Source organism: Panthera onca, chromosome A3 (assembly GCF_046562875.1).
Source record: "Panthera onca isolate mPanOnc1 chromosome A3, mPanOnc1 haplotype 2, whole genome shotgun sequence".
In the NCBI taxonomy this organism is placed as follows: domain Eukaryota; kingdom Metazoa; phylum Chordata; class Mammalia; order Carnivora; family Felidae; genus Panthera; species Panthera onca.
Window position 1 is genome coordinate 87,526,001 of NC_138341.1, and position 10,405 is coordinate 87,536,405.

Here is a 10,405-nt window from a genome sequence, read left to right on the forward strand (position 1 = left end):
TTCAAGAAACAAGGCTGAGGAAGTACTGCCAGAGATGTAGGAAGTAAACGGGGAGACCAGTTGTCAGGGCACAAATGGCTTTCCGGAAAGAATAAAGGATCAGTGTTTAGTCTGAAGGAATCCTCAAAAAACCCCACTGAATTTTGCAAAGTAGAAGTCATTGTTAAAACTATTTGTACTTTCATAGTTGAAATTATTAACAAATACTTTATTTTTTTTAATATTTATTTATTTATTTATTTTGAGAGAGAGAGAAAGAGTACAATCAGGGGGAGGGGGAAAGGGAGAGAAAGAAATCCTAAGAAAGCTCCACAGTGTCCGTGCAGAGCCCAATGTGGGGAGGTCGATCCCTCAAACTGTGAGATCATGACGTAAGTCAAAATCAAGAGTTAGATGCTTAACTGACTGAGCTACCCAGGTTCCCCTTAACTTATACATTCAAGAATAAGTTAATAATGTCAACTCCTGGTGCATAAGTACTATTTGGACCCTAAAGAAATACTAGGTTGCACTAGGAAGGGACAAAAATACATAAACTCCTTTCAATAACCCAATACAGAATTCAGGGACTTCTTTGCAAGATTTATTTATATGATATCAAACTGCTTAGTTCCTTGGAATCATAAGCCAGGAATTTGGGCATGTTGGTGCTGTGTGGGTCACATCTCAAAGGTAACACCAAAATGTGGGGGGATATGGTTTCTATTCAATGTACTTTGATTGTACAAATCATATTAACTGCAAACACCAAAAAGAATACAGTGATTTTTCACAAATATACAGAAAAATGTTTCATCTTTAAAGAAGTATTACAGTAGGGATTTAAAACACTGTTTCAGCAAAGGGTCTGAAGTAAATATTTTAGGCTTTGAAAATGGGAAGGCAAAATCAAGGCTATCTGCTGGTATTATTATGTAACAAGAGAGAAAATAAATTTCCACAAACTTGATTTATTTGTTTGTTTGTTTGCATATATGTGAGTTAGTTTTTGTAAAACATGTCTACTAACAAAAGAATGATTTGGAATAAAAGGAAAGTTAACTGAGGTTCAAAGACAACCTCCAGAAACACCACTGCCGATTCCACCACAGAGTGAAGAAAACATGTTGAAATGAGGTCTTGCCCCCCAGGGGTTTCTGAACCCAAGGACTGCCAGATCTCCAAACATCAAGTCCAGCTTTGTTGGCCACCCTGTCTGACATGTTGGGTCCATGCCAACATCAATATTACACATTAATGAAAAAGTTGTTAAAATTCTTAATCCAATAAAGACAAAGAAAACCAAGCATGCAATAAAAATTTTGGAGTATTTATGAGTCAATCCCAACATCATTACACTGACAGGTGTTGTAAAAGACCCTGGGCCTCTGTTGTTGAACACATGAACAGCACACACTTCAAGCAATTGTACCAGATGTTAACAGACTGATTCTTGATTTTACATGTGTGAGATTCTGAAAGTCCTAGAGTATGATACTCCACTACACAGCATAGGAATTAGGCACAGAGACATGAAGTTCCATAATATCATGACGGGTCATGAGCCCAGAAAGCTGTAGCTAATACATTGGGGTTTGGCTGAGTTTTACCATCCTGATTAAGGTTATAATGTCCAAATTGCTTCCTGATACTTCAAAGGTCTTGAGCTACTGTAGGCTATAAGATGTACAATTATACATAAGTCAGATACGTGGAGCTTGGGTTGTATGCTGGCAAGTATGATCTTCTGGAAGGAAGGAGCCATTTTTTCCATGGATTTGACAATTACAATCAGTTGTTGAAAACAGCCAAGGTTCTGAGGTCAGAAGACTTATATGACCATATTGACAAATGCAACATGGAATTTGATACACCTTTCAATGGTATGTTGGGCAGATGCTCCTATAAGCAATAGGAATTCTTTGTTCACAGTGTAAACCAGCACCTTGTCAGCTCCGAGGCCTTGGATTTCCTGGAAATGCTTTGACAATCTGACTTCCCGTCATGGCTCACCACAAAAGAGGCCATAGAGCACTCTTATTCCTACACTGTTGTGAAGGACCAAGCTCGAATGGGCTCATCTAGCACATGGGAAGGAGGGGTGGGTGGCAGTACCTCTGTCAGCAGTGCCAATATGATATCAGGGATTTCTTCAGTGCCAACCCCTTCACCCCTCAGACCCCTGTCAGGCTCACCAGTGATTATGGCTGCCAACATCCCCTTGGGATGTTTGTTCCTGCCACTTAGAAGTACTGACCTCTACTGTCTCCTGATCCCTAAACAGAGGCAGGGGAGTCCATTCTCTTCTTGGTGCAACTTGTGCCTGGTAGGGAGGAGTGAAATACTTCAGAAGCACCATGTCTGAACCATTGCTTGTGGATTTATAACAGTTCAAATCATTAAAAAAATTATAAAGGCTGATTTTCTTTTTTTTAACTCAAACTTTTCATAACTCAGGGATCCCCTAAAAATTACCTACAGGTGGAATATTTCATACATAAATTTTTTTCTTCCCTTCTACATTCAGTTGCTCATCATTAAAGGACAACAATAAAACAGCCTCAACCCCCATGGCTGCATTTGAGTAAAGATCTCTTCCCATGTCTACTGTTGTATCTCTACCATCCCACACTTAGAGGAGTTAGGCATCTCTCCAGAGATTACAAAAATGTAGCTTCTTTAGAGGAGGTGGGAAGGAAGGAGGGGAGGGGGGACTCAAACTCTAAGAGCAGTGTAATGCTGCCAATATCACTGTGCTCCAAAGGTGCTTTGGTGAGGTTGTCCTGGTGAATCCACTAGAAATATGTCTTAGTTTCACTGAGATGTTGAAAATCTACCCAAAGGGCAGACAGGACCTGAAAATGTCTGTTCAGTAGAAATCATGTCTTATTGACCTAACCCTAACTCCAACTCATTTATAATTTTAGTTTCAGTTTACTTAAAAAGTGTAATGCCTTCCCTCCCAGTCTCCTCACCTTAGTTCTGTCCCCTTTCATTTCCCAACATGCCCTTCAGCTGGTAAGAGGGGGAAGGCAAAATCTTTTTCAGTTTTTTCTGACTTGGCTATTTTGAATTGTTAGTTACTAGGCATAACTTCTTGCTTTTTACAAAAGAAATAAATTTACAAAAGAATCATTGTCTACATAGGTTTCAAGTTAGCAAGGCTTTAAGAACTGATGGGAGATGTGACCCCACTGAGTTTCCTTTTAAGCCTTCTACCTTATTTTCCTCCTATTCCGTCCTTCCCTCACAGCCACCCAGTGGGAAGGCCTGCCCATGGTCTTGTAAATGCATCTAACAGGTAGGAGCAGAGCCCCTACCTCCAATGAAATTGAAACGGTAGCCCTGTCACTGTGGGACAACTGTAAACTCTTCTCACAGCCCTGCCTCCCCTTTCTGTCCATATGTATAGAACACTTTGTCCTTCGTATATGAAAGTCAGCCATATGTGAAATTTCAGTGTTGGAATTCTTTTGTGTAAAGAATCTTATTTGGTGTAAAGACATGTTTGGTTGTATTATCAAGATGAGGGGTAAGATCCCTGTGTAAAGGTCTCACTGGGTAGATGTCTCACATTAGCTTCTGAGGGGCTTGAGTCCTGTTTTGTAGAGGTCACCCATGGCCCCCATTTTTATACACCCTTGCTTTAACCCATGGTACCAGGCAGGGTTGAAAAGCCTTTAAAAAGCAACAAGCCAAAGCATCTCTAGGGATTAAGGAACCTTTGCCATCACATTTACTTTGTGTATCAGCAGTGCAGGGTCTGAGGATGGAGAAGTGGCCAGTTTTCCTGTTTGTGTGTGTGTGTGCCGTGGATTTTCCACTGGAATTCAACCACCTAAGGTTATCAGGTGCTTTCCCAAGTGAAGCTTAGTTTTCCAAGTATAATAGCAAAACCTTCAGCTCTGTATTTTCTGCCATTATTTCATTAACATAGCTGCCCATAGGAACTGGGAAAAATTCTTCCAACATACTTTAAGGCCTGGAGTCTTAGTTCCATTCCTCTACCTATATAGATAGATTCATAAGCCTTTCTCACCTGGTGTCATGGGTACACATAACCCTTCTTGGCTCTAGCAAAGTTATCAAGGTGGTAGCTTGAATGAACATAAAGGTAAACTTTAGAGGAAGCTAAAACCTCTTTTTAAAATGTTTCTCAACCACAGGGAAAATGTTCTGACTGTGGGGCAGGGTGTTTTTCTTACCTTTGGCCACTTACAGTGGATATTTCCTGTTCTTAACCTGGCTATGCCCTAGAATGCTGCAGGAGTTGCCATGTTGAATTTGTGCAGAAGCTAAAAGCACGGGATTTTCCAGAGATGCAATTTGTGATTATATTTGCACTGGCTTGGGATATGAATGGACACTTAAGGCTAATAAATTCTATCTTTTGAGGTTGGGAAGGGAGTTGTAAATCAAGACTCCACATCCCACCCTTGTAGCTCAGAGACTCTAGGTGTGGCTGAGGCTGATGTGGAGTGTTAGAGAAGCTGCACCTGCTAACACACATCAGACCTTTCAAGAAACTGAAGATGAATGCAGAAGACTCTGGCATGCCTTTTAAAATACATATGTAGATGTTCTTAAAATGTTACTTAAGAAATCGGTGCAGAAGCATGGAAAAAAAAAAGACCCAATTAGGTGAGTGTGGGTGGGGCAAGGATTTACAGAGTAGCAACTTTTGTGTTCTTGCAAATTACCTCATCCTGTACCTTGCACTGGGACACTATTTCTCAGCTCTATCCTGTGTGTGCAGTGATTAGGTGGCTGGAAATGGAATGCCAATATAAGACAACTAGGCTGGCAATTACTCTGAAATGTTTTTTAAATGTTTTTTAACTTTGTTTGAAGTGGTCTCTTTTTTCTTTAAGTATGAAATCAGGAGTTTCCCATCCCTTCCTGATGTATTGGTTGTAACTGTATTGCATTTGACACATCAAACCCTAACTGTGCTAGGAAGGAGTTGTGCCATGAAGAGCTTTAATCTTTTTAAATAAAAACTTTAAAACAAATGAAGAAAATAAAGTTAATATTCTTTATTATAGTATTCATTGTAAATGAACATCTGTAAAATTCATTTTTAGTTTGTGGTCCATACAAATACTGGATTTGGCCCATGGGCCATATTTGCCAACTGCTATGTTACACACACACAACACACAACACACAACACACAACACACAACACACACACACACACACACACACACACACACACACACTATTTGTATCGATATTTTGCTGAGGTAACTGAATAGTTTTTATCCAGGACCTCAAAATCTCCACTGACATGAAGATTTTTTTTAAAGACTGAATTCACAAAAATTGGATTCCCACATCCCATTATAGATAAAATACAACTGAGACAATTTTAGAAAATGACAAATATGATTATGGTGGAAATTATCTGGGTAAATGGTGCTCAATTTTTCAGTTTTCTCTTATTTTAAAAGACCATCACTTTTACTTCATACCTACATCCCTATAATAATACATTATTTGTCTTGTATCCTAAAAATTTCTATCACTTAATAGCATTTGTATCATTCTATTTTTTTAATCTCTTAATTATGATATTTTCTGTCTTTTACTTAAAAACATCTAAGAGAAAATAACAGAATAGAAATACTTGTTAATTCTGGCTTTAGTATAAATAGGATTTGCCTTTGTTTTCCATAATGAAATTTATTTGCTACTTACTTATAGAGACACTCAACCTTCCTGTTCTGAAATAAGGTCTCAGAAAGAACTAATTCCAATATTCATTTTAAGTTTGTGACTAAGACATGTGACCATGACTTAATTGTATTAAATAAGTGATGGAAAATTTGGCAAATCTGAATGGAAGGCATTTGAATTTGAATTGAAGGTATCTGAACTTGAATGGAAGATATTTGTTTCCTCTTGTCCTTGTTCCTTCTTTGAGGCCTTTTCACTCAGAAGTGGATAGGAATACATCCTCCCCACCAAAAGAATCACCATTGTCTCAGTGAATTATGAGTTTTACTTTGTGTCATTATCAGGGCCAAAGTGAAACCACACATTTTAGATGGACAGCTGGAATACTATGATAAAGATGCCTGTGTTAGTGAAATATTTTAGACTTTTAATAACATTGAGGTTTCCCACAAAGAAACCCAAGAGGAAGGTTTTGTACAGGTAGGTTATTTAGGAAAGTAATTCACAAAAGCAGAAATAAGAATGGGGGATGGAACTATGGACAGCGGGTAAAGCTAATACAATGATTAACGGAGTTGGCTCCTGTTACCATTGTTCCATCTTGCAGGAGTTTTTGAAATATATCTGCCTCCCCCGAGGTAAGAAAGGGGGAAAATTGTCCACTGGGGCCTGATCCATAGTCAATGAGTCAGTGGTGACTCCATAGTCCCACATGCTTAAAAGCCTATAGTTACCCATGGCCACGGCACTAGAGAAGATCCAGAGCAAGGAAAAAATGGGTTTGAAGTTGTGTGAAGCTGGGGAAGCCTCAAGAGGCTAATTGTGGCTCCTTTTCATAGGACAAAACAAACCTAAAATTTGTTCAAATGCAACTTCTGAGCTTGGGTACAAATATTCCTGAGGCATAGCCACTTGTCCTAGAATGTCCCCTGAGGCTTCCCTTATATTAAATAGTTTCTCATACCAGGCTGGAGAAATTCCTGCAGTGCCAAAACGTCAGTCAAAGATTTAAGGTTTGCAAAATACTCTCTTTACCCTCCCCCCCTTTCAGAAATTGTAGGGAGGGGGGCTAGGGCAGAGGTTACATTCTTTATCTGCAACTGATGCTAGAAAAAAATCTAAACACTACATTCAGACATGACCATAATTGGCATCACTTTTGAAGTATGAAATCCAACTTATGAATAAACAGACTAAAACTTGTCCAACATAAGTCATCCCATAATCACTTAATGAGACTGTTTTGTCTGTTGTCAAATGGAGCTGAATTTAACTTTCATACAGTCATTTCCCCACAGACCTGGAGGAGTCTGAACAGGTAACACTTGCTTTGCAAATGCAGAAAGGGAGGATCACAGAGATAAAGTGACATGTCAAACATGACCCAAAAAATTCAGGCTCAGGTGTTCAGACTTCTAGACTAATGTTTCTCCTCTATCATTCCAATAGAATTATTTTGTCTTCCTGATGTTCACTTCATGTAGCAAAATTTTCTATTTCCATCTGAAGCACTGCCTCCTCCACTGCTCTGTAGGACAGCATTCAGTGTAAGGCTCATTTGGTTTGTAGTTTTCATCCAAACAAGACAACATCTTCGTTCCACCAGATGGAATTTTCCTGAATCCTGGAGTTCAGGGCCACCCCAAGAAGCATGTCCCTTTTTTCCCACAAAACATTTCTAGGGCCTTTTACAGAAACTTCTACATTTTGTGTCTCTCCTTAAAGGCCCCTTAGAAAGAGCACTTGTGCTTAACTGATTTAACATTAGATTCATTAATTTATTATATTAATCTATAATTACATTAATTTCCTATATTAAATTATTGTTTATAATCCATCAATTCATTAAACATTAATATTCACTTTTCAGGTGTAAATTAAGGCACCTCACTACTGGATCAGGGAAGGATAACGGAGTTAATAACTATCTTATTGTTACTATGGTACACAGGGGCACTATTGACTCAAAACCAGAAATGTACTAACAAGACTGCCAAACCAGAAGCTAGGAAACCTAGACTCTAGTCCTCTGCCATCAGGGCATCTGCTAAGGAGACAATCACCATTCTCCAGCCTCAAGTCATTTCCTATGTTTATGGGCTCTGATATCAGCAAGAGTCAACAGACAAGCTGCAGAGAGAAGGGTGTGGGGCTTCAGCCTTTGCCAGCCTAGATGAGGTGATCCTTGGCAGGATGATCTGTTGGTTGAATCCATGCCCTTAAAGAAACTGGATGTTTGGGGAGGTTTCTTCTATATTTGAAAATCCAAAAGGAGAGGTAGAAATGGATGATGAACTTGTGCAGAGACACCTGACTGGTGGTCTTCCTGTATTTGGTTGAACCTACTCACCAAAGTGACTCAGACAGAACACAGAGACAGGGGTGGGAGGGTATGTAAACCAATGGAGAAAACTCTGGGGTTTTCTCCTCTTATCCCTATTACTTTTCCCTTCTAGTTATGTTGAGTTTTATCTCCTCTTCTCCTAGATTTTTAAGATAGTTTATCTTAAATTTTTTTCTGTTTTAATCATTTAAAAACATAAATTTCAAATGTAATGTTGATATGGTTGAGTTTTAGTTCTCTTTGAATTCAAAATATGTTCTTAATTGCTCTTGTGGTTTCTTCTTTGGACCATAGGTTACTTAGAAGTGTGTTATTATTGAGTATTTGGTGATTTCCCAGGTTATCTTCCTGTTATTGTGTTTATTTTAATTTTTCTATGAGCAGAAAACAAATTCTGTATGATTTCAACCCTTTTAAATTTGCCGAGTTGGGTTTTATGTCCTAGCATATGACGTCTCCTTCTAAAACAGAAAAGAATATACTGTTGGATAGTTTTCAGTTAGGTCAAGGTGGTAGGCAGTGTGGTTCAGATTCTCATATTCTTTACTAAATTTATTGTCTACTTGTTTCATTCATTACAGAGAACAGGGTGTAAAAAACCTCATTTTTAAATTTGTCTGTTTCTCCTTATAGACCCATCTATGCTTTCTTCCTGCCTGTTTGCATATGTTACTATAGGTGCTTACACATTTAGGAATTTTTTCTTGTTTTTACTAATGGCCCTTTTATAATTATGAAATGTCTCTCTCTGGGAATTTATCTTGTTGTGAATGCTAATTTGTCTTAAAGCAATAAATCAGTCCAAAACTTTTATGGTTGGTTTTTGCATGGTATTTTTTCCATCATTTTACTCCTGACAATCTGTGTCTTTTTACTTAAACTATATATTTTCTGATATATAGTTTCTGCTTGGGTGACTCAGTCAGTTAAGCTTCCAACTCTTTATTTCAGCTAAGGTCATGGTGTCACAGTTCATGGGTTCAGGCCCCAAGTCCAGCTCTGCACTGACAGTGCGGAGCCTGCTTGGGATTCTCTCTCTCTCCCTCTGTCTCTGCATCCCCCTTGTTCATATTCTCTCTCCCTCTCTCAAAATAAATAAAGTTAAAAAAATAAAAATAAGAAATAAATTACATATATATTTTCAAATAGCGTTGAATTGCTTTTATCCAGTCTGATAATCACTGATTTCAAAATGGTGTATATAGGGGTGCCTGGGTGGCTCAGTCAGTTAAGCATCTGACTTTGGCTCAGGTCTTGATCTCATGGAGTTGTGCATCTGGCTCTGTGCTGACAGCTCAGAGCCTGGGGCCTGCTTCGGATTCTGTGTCTCTCTCTCTATCTGCCCCTCTCCCACTCATACTCTCTCTCTGTCTCTCAAAAATAAATAAAATGTTGAAAAAAATTAAAATGCTGTATGTTGTCCATTTGTATTCAATGTAATTTTTATATGTCTTGTTTTAAGTCTACCATTTTTCTATTCTGTTTTATATTTATTTATTCTTTTCTCTTTCCCCCGCTTTCTTTGAACCAATTTTTAATATTTAATTTTATGACCTCTATTGGCTTTTAAGCTATACTTCTTTGTTTTAAATTTTTAAATTGTTGTAGACATTATAACATGCATATTTAACTTATTACACTTTGCCTTTAATTAATATTATTGCTATAACTTAAAAACTTTATAGCAGTTCACTTTCTTTTATCTCTCATATACATATTTTATCTCTACCTATATTATAAGCTCCAGAATAGCATTTAATGTTTGCTTTAAATAATCAGTGTTCCTTTAAAGACAGTCAGAAATAAGAAAAAGGACTATTCTGTATTTGCTGCATATTTGTCATTTGTAGTGCTCTTTGCTGGCTTCCATAGATCTGAGTTTCAATTTGCTATAATTTCCCTTGCCTTTAGTGAACTTTGTGGATTTCTTGTAGTGGAAGTCTCCCAAAGACAAATGATCCAACAACCTTGGTTTACCTAAAATATGCTTATTTTGCCTTCGTTTTTGTAAGTCATTTTTGTAATACAGAGAATTCTAGGTTAGTAATGCCATTTTTAAAGGAGTCATTCTACTTTATTCCTGATTGTTCTGTTTCTGATGAAATTTTAGCAGCTACTTTTATCATTGTTCCCCATATCCAATATCAATGTGGTTTATTTCTCTGACTGCTTTTAAGATTTCCTTTTTTGTCTGTGGTTTTTATCAGTTTGAAACGACATGGTTTGTTTTGTGTTTTCCTGATTTTTAAAGCCACAGGTTTATCTTTTTCATTAAATATGGAATTTTTTCAGTCATTATTTCTGTGATTTTTTTGACCCCAATTTCACTCTCCTCTCCTTCTGGCACCCTGACCACAAATATGATAGACCATGTGCCATTGACTTTTCCAGTCATTTTTTAAAA

General features: G+C 37.7%; 1 pseudogene; it reads left to right on the plus strand.

Moving 5' to 3' along the window:
• Window positions 1-1,442: 1,442 nt before the first annotated feature.
• Window positions 1,443-2,344, plus strand: LOC132672101 (casein kinase II subunit alpha-like; annotated as a pseudogene).
• Window positions 2,345-10,405: the final 8,061 nt, after the last annotated feature.